This window comes from Canis lupus, chromosome 7 (assembly GCF_011100685.1).
Source record: "Canis lupus familiaris isolate Mischka breed German Shepherd chromosome 7, alternate assembly UU_Cfam_GSD_1.0, whole genome shotgun sequence".
Taxonomy (NCBI): Eukaryota; Metazoa; Chordata; class Mammalia; order Carnivora; family Canidae; genus Canis; species Canis lupus.
Genome location: NC_049228.1, coordinates 52,455,497 through 52,467,941, shown reverse-complemented (window position 1 = coordinate 52,467,941; position 12,445 = coordinate 52,455,497). Strand labels below are relative to the sequence as shown.

At 41.9% G+C, this 12,445-nt stretch overlaps 3 long non-coding RNA genes across 5 annotated transcripts in view; 2 read left to right on the top strand and 1 right to left on the bottom strand.

The window, feature by feature from the left end:
* LOC111096770 overlaps positions 1-12,445 on the top strand; it is a 331,553-nt gene that overhangs the window by 181,412 nt on the left and 137,696 nt on the right. The gene's annotated exons all lie outside the window — the stretch shown is intronic.
* Positions 1-12,445, top strand: part of LOC111096767 — a 43,093-nt gene that overhangs the window by 18,282 nt on the left and 12,366 nt on the right. For all 3 annotated transcript variants that reach the window (XR_005362497.1, XR_005362496.1, XR_005362495.1), the window contains exon 2: positions 4,781-4,907. This is a non-coding gene — a long non-coding RNA (uncharacterized LOC111096767). The remainder of the gene's footprint in view (positions 1-4,780; positions 4,908-12,445) is intronic.
* LOC111096768 lies at positions 4,759-12,264 on the bottom strand. The gene is made up of 3 exons (XR_005362494.1): positions 12,104-12,264; positions 9,245-9,333; positions 4,759-5,800 (listed from the first exon to the last, which is right to left on the bottom strand). It is a non-coding gene; the product is annotated as an uncharacterized LOC111096768 (long non-coding RNA).

The window sequence follows — 12,445 nt, the reverse complement described above, 5'->3', positions numbered from 1 at the left end:
CCCCTGTGAGCAAAAGACATTTAAAGCAAGTACCTGGAGGAAGAGAATGAGCCAGCTTTGCAAAGAGCAAGAGGAAGAACCATCCAGGAAGAAGAAACGGCAAGTGCCAAAACCCTGGAATGCAGAAAGGCTTGGCAAGCTCCAGGAATTGAGCTTCCTCCAGGAGCGCAGGTCTGCTTCAAGGCAGAAGGCTGAACTTGACACATTTTTAAGAATTAGAATCTCATCATCATGATATCACAGAGTTGGAGGAGACCCTGACACCATCTATTCCAAGTTCTTATCCAAGAGGATCCCGTCTTCTGAGATATAGGGCTGCCTGCTCTGCTTGGCTCTGTTTGTAGGGTTTTCCCCTTTAGATGCGCAGTAAACTTCAGCCCCAGAACGTAGCTGGGGAAAGCATTGCTTGTGACATTTCTCTCCTTTATATGAAATGAGGACTAGTGAGGATTGGGTTTAAGGAGAAAATTTCTCTCAGAGGTGCAAATTCCAATACAAGTGATCATAGCCGATACCCTTTAGTCCAGCCTAAAAATAGCAAATAACAAGATGGAAGGGGGAAATTGACAGAGACGCAAGCTAGACTCAATGGCCAAGGAATGGGAGGAGGATAACTCTGATTGGTGAAGACTGAGTGCCTCACTCCCAAAGCTTTTATCTTTCAATTCTTCCTGCAAGATTAAGCATCCCCAAACACCGCTTTTATGGTCTCTGCCCTGGTTCAAGGAGTTACAATGGATCTTCTTTACTGTCAAGTCAAGTAAAAATCTCCCTGCTTAGACATTCAGGACTATCCATTATCATCATCATTTTCTTTTGGGTAATCCTTTGCCTTCTTCTTATCCCCTTCCCCAGCATACACACACACACACACACACACACACACACACACACTGAATTTGTTTCATTGTGCACTTAGTGCCACAAAAGAATAATACAATAATTCTTATTTGAGGATCACACTCTTGACTTTAATCCTGTCCTTTCCTGACTGTTTGACTATGTATCTTGCAGACCTTCAACTTCCTCATCTACATTAATAGATGTTAATAATAATAATGCTTGTTGTGATGCCTGGGTAGCTCAGTTGGTTGAATGGTGACTCTTGGTTTTGGTTAAGGTGATAATCTCAGGGTCATGAGACCAAGTCCCATGTTGGGCTCCATGCTCAGTGGAGAGTCTGCTTGAGATTATCTCCCTCTCCCTCTGCCCCTCCCCCACTCTATCTCTCTCAAATCAATATATAAATCTTAAAAAAATAGTAATACTATAATAATACTTGTCGCATGGAGATGTTGTTATTTTAACTGTCACAGTATCTTCCCTATTATGGACTCCTTCACTGGAAACTCATTTCTTCCATCTTGCTTGCTATCTGCTGGGCCCCCTACTCTTTGGTTCTCTCATCCTTGTTTGGACTTTATGATCCTTACTTAGCTATTCACAGTTGGCCTTTGACACATAGATTCTGGTTCCCATTTGATGCATGTTTTACCTTCAAAGGTAACCTGACCTTCCTTCCCAGTTCTTATTTCCAAGTAACTCAGCCTGGATAGGAGTTCTCAGCTCCTGCTTATTTGAGAGGAAGAGTTGGAAAGTTGTTTTCTGAGGTCTAACCTCAGTAAGTTGAGACAGTTGAGGTCTAGTTCTTTCCTCTTGGCTGGTTTTTGCTCAGCAAAGAACTCCCTTTGGTTTTTTTCTGGCTGCAGAAGGCATTCCCAGAGTTTTTGTTCTGCTTTTTAGCCTCTTGGTCTTGTGATTCTCAACAGTCACTGATGCATGCTCTGTGGCTGGCCATGCTTTCTAAACTCTGGTTTACTGTGACCTAAAGAAATTCAAAGTGAGGGTGGAAGAGCTTTGTTCCGAACTCAGAATCCAGCATGTCCTAGCTCTTACCATAGCCATAACTATCCCTAAAGAAATTCTTGCAGATCATCTGTATATTTTTCTCCTTTCCACTATAGATGTCATAAGTTTGTAGGTGAATAGGAATAAGGCATGAGCTACTCAGATCCTTTCCCTAGTGTTGCTAGTGGTTGAGGAAGCAATGGGGGAAAGTATAATATAGTAAAAAGTGGCACCTACATAGAATAGGTCTGTTTTCTTGTCAGTAGCTGGAGAAGAATGGCTCAGAAAAAATGCATTCAATCCTGAGACATGCCTGAGGATGGACTTTTCCATGAACTAATGATTTCAAGCCCCTTGTCCTTGCTGCAAGTAGAGAATTGTTTGGAACTTGTAAAATATGAGTAAAGGAGGATGAGGTGTTTTATGTATCCCTCCAGCAGAATTTCACAATTTATCATTGGTCATAAGCATATCACATGATCATCACAAATAGGGAAGGCCAGGAAATGGTATTAAACTGTGTTCATTGCCTTCCTGAATTAAATTGCGGTTCTGTTTTTAGGTAGAAGTGATAACATTTGGTAGGCAACTACACTGTCTACCACTGCAACAATACTTTTCAACCTACCCTACCTCCCAATTCTCTGGGCTCTTCCTCTTGCAACATTTCTTCCCATACTTACCTCTTCAGTGTTACCAGCACCCAGATCAAGGCTTAAATGGGAGTGTAGGCCACCCCAAAAGAACGGTAGAATACCTACTGGTGGTCTCGGGTCCCATATAAAAAGCATCCTCACCAGTTCTGGGTATCAGAGACCATCTGATAGGGAAGCAATAACATGCTTTTCTCCTGGAAAGATGCTAGAAGACCATTTGGAGCCCTTTTAGCTGACAGGGGTCAACTCTGTGGTGTTGTGACCCTGCCATCTCTGCATGCCCACCAATATCATCTCCCATGTCTTCCTTGTCTAGCTGATCCTGAGTCCCTGATATCCATATCCAGAATGTATTATCTGTTCATATTCTTATGAACAGGGCTACGACTTAGACACACTCATGGGTACAAAGAATAAGTGTACATTATGTATTTTATGCATTGTTTAATTGGAATCCAGAGCAGAGTGCTGGGCTGCAGAATTTTACCTCTCCATGGAAGCATTTACTGATTAAGGAGAAGCAAAAAGATGCGTTCTCCCTCTCTGCCATCCTCCATCATTTAAGTTTATAATACTCCTGACTTTCTCTCCATTCAACCCCATTGTGTATTACACTTTTTACTATACAGAGCTATTGGTAAGGTCCCACTAGGTGGGTTAGCTAAGTGGACTGGCATATGGATCAAGGGCAGAAATTCAGTTTCCTAATTAACCATTTTATTCAATGACCTCTGGATGGGTCTAGATAAGTTATTGTTGGGTCTTTTCAGTGGAGAAATCAATATTTGCTTTAGGTAAAAATACTCCAATATGAGGCATATAGGTATGCCAGGAGCATTGTTTTGAATCAAGACCTATTCTGTGTATGTGCTTCTTGAATAGTCTTTGAATCAGAACCCCTAGGATTAGAACACAGTGCTAATAAAGTAAACTGGCTGCATCATTCTGGGGGCTCAAATATGTTTTCTTTATTATGTAGCTATAGATTGACTCCTTATGCTTGCAACTCCAGTCATAGGACACCCTTTAACATTAGATACAAAAAGATCCCTTGATATGGTTATTCTTTGACACCCTAACCCAGTGGTTTTCACTAAAGCCATGGCCATGGCCTCAGAGTTCTAGGATTGTTGGGCTTAGCTAGGACCTAGGCATTGGCATTTTTATTTCCCCTACCCACTTAGGTAACTCTAACATGCAGCTCAGAGTGTAAAATTAACTCCTAACCCTAACAGGAAACCTAACTTTAGGCTTCTCTAACCCCTGTCACAAACTAACACTCCCAAATCAGTCAGAGCTGACCCTGTCCTCAACTACACACCAGCCTCTAAGTCTTAATCATTGAGCTGATGTCATGCTAGATCTAACATATCATCTACCCCACCCCATTGCTACAGAGAATATTCATAGATGTGAATTCTAGCTCTGGAAATAGGTAATTTCCTAATGGAGGGTATAGACCATCTTCAAATACAGAAACAATGACCTACTTTGGCTACAGACTATTTCTTCTTAGTCTCAAGCTTCCTACTAAGCTGGCCACAGACTGGTTCCAAGCTCACACCCAAAGTTACCCTATAATCATGGTCGTATAGTTGCTACCTTGTTCTGATGACTCCTGGACTCTTTCTTTGGTTAATAAATTATTCCATACCTGATAAATTTAAAATTTATAACCCTAGCCACAAATGGAACCCAGGGCTCTAGCTTCAGTCTAACCTCAAACCCTGGCCATAAACTAACAACCCAGCCCAGAAAGACCTCTACTCTTGGCTGATTGCAAATCATAAACATCATCATTTTTTTTAAATGAAAAAATTTAGATATATACAGACACCAAGAAACTGGTAATTTAACCCTATATACTTATCTCCCAGCTCCAGTAACAATCAGTATGTGGCCATTCTTGTTTCATTCATATCTTTACCTATACTTACTTCCATCCTCTCCTAGGTTATTCTGAAGGAAATACAGACATTATTATATCCTGTCACCTGGGTGTGTTTTGGTTTATTTCTATAAAATATAAGCGCTCTTTTGAAAAAGATAACCATGATACAATGATCACATCTAAAACTTAACAAACTTAAAAATTCTTTATGCACAGATATCTAGTAAATGTTCATATTTCTCCATTTCTTATATATATATATTACTGCTATATATATATATTTAGTTTTTTTGATACAAATAATATCTGTACTTTGTTATTTGTCTCTTCTAAATTGACAGTTTTCCTTTTTTTCATGTTTATTGCATTTTTATTTCTTTTCAAGGAACTTCCAAGTCTGAAGCCCTAAATGTGGGGCCCTGCTGGCCTCTAGTCCTGGCCACTGATGCACCAGCACAAACTGTCTCATAGAAGGAAGGCTCTGGTCAAGAGGGGTGCAAGCCAGGGAGTGGGTAGGTTCATGTCCCTCGGTACAACCACTGATTATGTCACCAAGTAAAGCTTTTGCCTTTCAACTAGTGAGGAACACGTCACTCTCATATTAGATGATGGTCATGTCTTATGTTTGTCATGGCCACTCTGTCTGCTGACATGCGATCATGACAGCAAAGATGCAAGCAAACAAGCTGTGAATATATATCAAAAACCTACAGTTACATGCACAGAATAAACTCACACTGCCCCTGCCCACCCTCAGTCTGGTTATGGCAATAAGAATCATTCAAGGCAGGATTCATAGTTCAGAGCTGTGGTCACCAAGAAGGGCTTATTAAGGTGGCCAGTGTCATCACTTCTGGGAATGTAGGGAAAGGAAGGGATTTGAATTGAAGAATCACCAGGAGGAAGGGAGAAGCATCCAGACAGCTTCCTTTTGGAGAGGATGGATCCTAATCTCAAACTGGCCAGACTTTGGTCTTGAGGACTTGACAGTTTCTTTGAGCAACGAGTTCACATTTGAGTGTTGGGATTTTTGAAGCATTTGGTTTGATTAGGGTTGAGTGAAGTAGCAGAAAACAGCATCTTCAGCAACTCCATATTGCCTTCCTGCCTAGGAAGGATGTTCAAGCTTCTTGGCTGACATTCAAGTCTCTGCCCATCACTTCCAGCCTATTTTGACAGTGGTAGCTCTCCCTTTTCTCTTACTGGAATCTTCTCCAGTCAGACTGAGCTCCTCGCTGCTTCCCAAAAAGGCCATGTGCTTTCATACTTCCTTGCATCTGTCAAGTTTTTCTCTACCCTTGGAATGCCCTTCCTACAGCCCTCATGTGCACATGCTGTCCAGAGTCGGGATGATCATACTCAGGCCAGACAGGAACTCTAACGAAGCAGCAGAAGATGAAGTCAGCTTGAATACAAAGCAAAAGAAACACTCGTCAAAATGACCCAGAGCCTGGTACTAGAAGGTGCCTGGATGCCTAAACAGCCAACAGAGGAGTGTGAGCCAGGAGAGATGTCACTCCAACCTGGTACTCACAGTACGGCTCAACTCATCCAAAATGAAAGCTCGATGGAAACATGTTGAGCAAAATTATACATGCTCATTTCTTAACATAGCTTTCAGATTTAATCGTAGGGAACGTTTGTTTTGGTTTGAATTTCTCTCATTTTTAGATACCATTTTCTCTCCCAAACTAGGTCATTTGAATTATCTGCTGATAGTTCAAATCTGTAGATAATTTGCTTTTACTCACATTCCTAAGAACTAATTACCTGTACATATAAAATGATGAAATCTCATTATATTTTCTTTTAAAACTCTGACATGCATTTAATTACATTAGTCAATTATTACTGTACATGCTGAGGATTTGCTATTGACCAGCTCGTGCTGGAATATTTACTGCACAGATGTGTTACTTTAATTAAACAAATGTGATTACACACATATCAATTTTTATTTGGTTTCAAAGCCCAGAATCTAAAAGTGACGCAGTTGGCAAAGCTGTGCGGTGCAGTGCTGGTTCCCGGGAACACAGCAAGAGGCTCTTTACTGGGGGAACACAGAGAGCCTGCAACTCAGCATGGGAAACTTCAACCATAAGTGGGTTTTTGTTGGTGTGTAAGTGCCATTGAGTGAACCGAAGAAGGGAACAAACAAACCAGCCCTGAATCTTCCTAGAACATCTTCAGCTTTGTTCTCTTATAAATAGAGAGACCAGGGATTGTGTTTAGAGAACCTACAGGAAAACTAACCTAAAAGTCAATCCATTTGAGAGTGGGAATTGCTTGGGATTGGTGTTCCGGTTAGGGAGAAGATCTGATATTTGTCTTTAACATCAGGGTGAAGTAGAACAACATTAGAACTTTGGATTTGGTCTCTTGGTCTCCTTCCTGCCATAACCTATAGCATATACCCAAACAGTGAGGTTAGCATCAAGAAGGATAACCTCCCATTATCTAGTCCCAGTTAAGCAGCTTTGAGTAATAATATGAAGATGTAGACAGAAAATCAGAATGTGCTATACAAACCAGAGAAACGTGAAGTTCTCCATGACTTCTGGCACAGTGACTGCAACATATCAGGTACTTAGTAAATAGCCTTGGGTATTAATAATTAATTATAATAATTATATTAATCAAATAGAATATAAATACAAATAAATATATTAAGTATAATAATAATTCAGTATAATAATTAATTAATTAAGTCAATCCATTAATCCACAAACATTTACCAAGCCTTGTATGAACTGGTGGTTGGTGGGCACAGACAGAAAGGCAGAAGATCTTTGTTCACACAAGTGCAGACTAATTGTTTTCCTTAGTTTTACACATGAGTGATCACTGTGTTAGTTCTCAGGAGTGTCCCTGTCTGGGCTTCATTGGTATGCCACATGAAGAACCAACCCAATGGGTCAAGTCAACTAGAAGTTCTGCTTAAACTATGTGTCTTCAGGTCTCATGGATGTGGACAGCATTTCCAAGGATAAGGTTGGGGAGCAAATGAGATGGGACATGTCTGGGTTTTCAAATATACTTTGAGCATGGAGAACTCACTGAAGTAGTGAAGAGTGTGTGCCATCAACTCTAGGTGCAGAAGGAGTTTTGCCAAAGAAGAGACTTCTTTTGCCAAAGACCGCCTTCTTTATTTTTTGCTACAAAAAATAAAGGCTCAGGATTGGGGATGGACACCTAGGTCAGGAAAACACTCCACTCTGTGGCTTTACCACCTTGTGACAGCTTCCTCATCTAATGGTGAAGACAAAACTCATCTGAAAATGTTTTTCAGGGATTATAAACCACATATATGTGATGTCCGGTGCTCAGTAGGTTTTCAGAAAGTTGTTGGAGGTTTTGCTGGTAAAGGAGCTAGTATAGACCAGCTGGGTAAGGTAGGTTGTTGGAGGGAGTTGTTTTCAGTTACTTTGCCTATGCCATTCTTCCTTTTGGCATGTTACCTACCGCTTGTCCATTCCCACGTCAAGGGGAAAGCCTAAGGTAAGTACATTTACAGAGTTTTAGGAGCAGGAACACTATGTGGTCAGCTCCCAGGAAGTGAGTTGCATAAGGTCTTGCAGCTATGAAGGGGCAGAGTTAGAATTATAACCCAAGTCTTGTTACTTTAAGAGAAATACTCCCTGTATTACATTTCTCAGTGGGATGAGTGTTACACACCATCCACAGAGATACACCTTTAAGAAGAGGGATGGGTGGAGGGCAGTGATTAATCCAAACCAATAATGGCATTTCAGGCACTTCTGCCTCACCCAGAGACACTCTTGGGATATTATTGGAATAGATCCACCTTCCTGGTAGTTCTTAAGTTATCTACACAAGGAGCCCCTGTTTTTCCTATACTTGAGTTTTCTGACCAGTATGGCTAGAAATAAGGATCATATTACTCAGTTGGGGATTAGGGCACTTTCTCTAGGCTCCAAGCCCCTCTCCTTCATTGTAGGGTACTATATAAATGTTACAATTTTCCATATGTGCCATGAAATAAACAAGGTTAGGGAGCATTGGCCTAACTAGTCTAGCTGGTTTAGAAGACAGCTTGAATTTTGGCTTCACCTTTGAATAGCCAACTAACCCCAGCATAGTGAATTATTTGAGCCTCAGTTTCCTCATGAGTGGAATGGATATAATTTCATCTTTTAATTTTGTTTTTTTTAAATTTTTTTAATTTATTTATGATAGTCACAGAGAGAGAGAGAGAGAGAGAGAGAGAGAGAGAGGCAGAGAGATATAGGCAAAGGAAGAAGCAGGCTCCATGCACTGGGAGCCCAACGTGGGATTCTATCCCGAGTCTCCAGGATCTCGCCCTGGGCTAAAGGTAGGCGCTAAACCGCTGCGCCACCCAGGGATCCCCCATCTTGTAGTTTTGCTGTAAGGATTCAGAGAGACTGTCTGGTATAGTGTCTGAAATAACATAAATATCCGATAATGGTGGGTTGAAAGTACCACTTTTTTTCAATTTATAATTTTCTTTGTTAAAGTAGAGAGTACAACTTCTGGCTTCCACTACTCACAGTTTGGTGGATGGAGTCAGGAGATAACTTAGCTGTTTAAGCTCTGAGCTTTGGCTATGATCCCTCTCTGTCTCAAGTTCCATTTGGTTTGCCAATAGTGGTTCTGGTCTGAAAGGGTCACTGCTTAGAGTAGAGACTGGGGTGAGGCCATGCTGGCCTCCTCCTCCCAGAGGCAGCCAGCTCAGGCCCAGCCCAGTACCCTTACCCCACCCAGCTCCCTGGTTGCTGATCTCATACTTTTGCCAGGGCTAATTATACTTAAACCAGATTTGTAGGAAGCAAGATGCATGCACACACAGCCAAAGCCTGGAATTGCTTACCCGAAAACACGTTCCCTCCTCCTTCTGCTCCAGTTCTCAGTCTTACCAGAAGCGGGGGCGGGGATGGGCGAAGAAATGGAGTTTGCACCCTGTGTGCAGAGGCAAGGGGATCCTGGAGTCACCCTCTACCTCGCTGCCCCGGATTAGCTCTGGCCTGCAGCCGCAGGTCACAGGAACAAAGTGGAGCCAGCGAGGCACTGGGCTTTTCCTCCCTCCGAGTGGGTCACTGTAGGTTGCACCCAGCTCTTTGGGGGGCGAGGGCTGGGCTGCTAGCCCACTGTACCTCATTATGTATTCCTTCATTGTTTCCTATGCAAATTAAGTTAATGAGAATTAGGAACATAATGGAGCCCATTCACCGTTCTAGTCGCTGGAAAATGGGTTTGACTACCAATTTTCCATTACAGCTGTTTTGTAATTACCGTGGAATACTCTGAATTCTAATGGAGACGCGGAGCTGCCTGACAGCCTCTCGACTACTTTTTTTTTTTTTTTTTTAAAGAAAGGCTTAAAAAAAAAAAAAAAAGGAAACCTACATCCTATAGCATAAAAGCCTTTCAATCAGAGTGTCCCCAGTTTGGCTTCTGCCATGAAAGTCTCCTCCACTGTTGCAGGAAGGACGTACTGCCGCGGGTGGGTTTCCTAACCTTTGCTGGGATTAGATTAGTTACCTGGTAGTACCAAAGTTATCCCTTGCCTTGGAAGCAATCAAAGCAGAATTTGGGGCTACATTCAATCAGGGGCTGCCCTGTGATGGGGTCAGAGCAGCCCAGGGCTAGTGTATACTGCTTCCTGCTTGATCTGATCTTCCCATCCCTCTCTAGCCATAGACATTCTCTTACTTACCTGTTGCTAAATTCTGGACACTTATCATGATAGAGTATTCTTTGATATTATGAGTCCTTCTTTTTTAGCACCAAAGTTTCTAGGAGGAGGAACATGTTACAGTTCAAGGAATTCAATATTTGTAAATAGATCAAAATGACTAGAACATAGGATGCAAGGGGATGTGAGTAAGGCTGACAACAGTGAGCACTGAGCAAAGAGAATGTGGAGCCCATTGTGTCATGTGAGGCTAAAAAGTCAAGATTTTATTCTTAAGGCCTCTTAAGCAGGGGAAATGCATGATGAGAGTTTAGAAGGATGTTCTGGTTACAATATGGAGAAAGGATTTGGATATATATATCTTGGGATGGGGTTGTTTTGGTTACTGGACACATAAAACTCAGGTAAGGGCTATGGCAGCTATATACTACTTCTAATTGATGATGGAATCATGAAAGCTTGAACTAAAGAGGTGATAATTGGGATGGAGAGAAGGGGATGAATTCTGAAGATGCTTAGGAAGTAGAATTGACAAGTTTGATGATGAATAGGATATGTGTGTATTACGGGGCAATAGGGGACTTCAGGGCATCCTCCTTGGCTTATTGGGTGATGCAATTCACCAGAATATAACAATATTGAGAACTAAAATTTTCAGAGAGTGTAACATGTGCCAGACATTGTTTTATTTTATACATATAGTCCATTTGATCTTTCCCATAATCTAATGAGGTAAGAACTATCACTAACCCCAGATCATCAGAGAAGAGGGATGCATGGGTGCCTCAGCGGTTGAGCGTCTGCCTTTGGCTCAGGGCGTAATCCCAGGATCCCAGATCGATTCCAACATTTGGGCTCCTTGGAGGAGCCTGCTTCTCCCTCTGTCTATGTCTCTGCCTCTCTCTCTATGTGTCTTATGAATAAATAAATAAAATCTTTTAAAAAAAATCATCAGAGAAGAGTTGAGACATAGGGAGGTAAACAAACAAACTTGTCCCAAGTTTTCAGAGTCAGGAAATGCTAGAGCCAGGACTCAAATCTAGGTGATCTAGTTCTATAGGCCAGATATATAACTCTTGGAAAAGGAGATTCGCTCTGGTGTGCATGTGTGTATGTGTGTGTGCATGCACGTGTGTGCACACACATATGTGAGAGAGATAGAAATAAAAACAGATAGGAAAACAGAATAAGAGAGCATTATCAGTTGTGGATGTATGAACTGAAGGTGCTTTTACAACACTATGGTATAGATTTCCTGAGGGAGTTTGGATAGATAGGATATAGTCTACAAGGGAAGACTGGGATCAAAATACAAGTTTGTGAGGTGTCAGCCTTCCAATTGATACTTGAAGACATGGAAATGGTTCAGAATATCCTAGGAGAGATGATGCTCTGGAGAACTCCAGTTTTTGCATGCTGGACTGAAAAAAAAGGACCTTCTATGGGATACGGGGAGAGAATAGCCCAAGAGCAAGGTGAATCTGAGGGAGGGCAGGTTAAGTTTCAGATCCCTGGAATTTAGGAAAGAGTAAGAGTGCATTTCAGGTTGTTTCTCCAAAAATTAGACCCTGAAACAAGTAATTTATCAGAGGTGATTCAGAAGCTCTAGGAAGGTCGTGGCTTCATCCTGAGGCAAGATTTCACCTCTACACCGTGTTTTCCTGATGTGCTTGGAAGTCATTTCTCAGTTTTAGCATCTTTTGCCACCTGGAGAGGCTGAGAATTTTCAAAACCATCAAATCCTGATGTCTTTTTATTTCACAGTTCTTCCCTCATTTATCTCTCTCCTCTCACATTCTACTATAAGCCCCAGGAAGAAACCTGGCAGTGCCTTCAGCACTTTGTTTGGAAATCACCCTGGCTAGATAACCAGGTTCATCCCGTACAAGTTCTGCTTTCCCCTACAGCAGATGACAATTTGCTAGACCTTCTGCTGCCACATGATAGAGGTCCCCCTTCCTCCAGTTCCCAGTAGAATGTTCTTTACTCTGAGTCCTCACTGGCAGTGTTCTTGTCATCTAGGTTTCTACTCACACTTTGCTCAAGACTCTTTAGGCTTTCTCTACCATGCTCCTCAAAAGTCTTCTAGCTTCTTCCTGTTTGCTGTGGCTTTGGGAACAGCAGTCAGGAAAGGAAGATCATAAGCAGGCTGTAAGCTGAAAGCACAAGCTGTGACTTTTGAGCATGGCCTGAAACCTCTGTCCATGCTCGGTGTCTCTTACCTTGTGATGAGGCTGTCTTGCAAAAGCCAGGACCTTTCTTTCATCACAGAGCTGACTGGATACCTGGCTCAGGGGCCGGAGGAGGATCCAGGGGAAGGCAGAGAAATTGTTTCCCCAGTTACTGTTTCATACTACTGAGGTGAATCTGCAGATA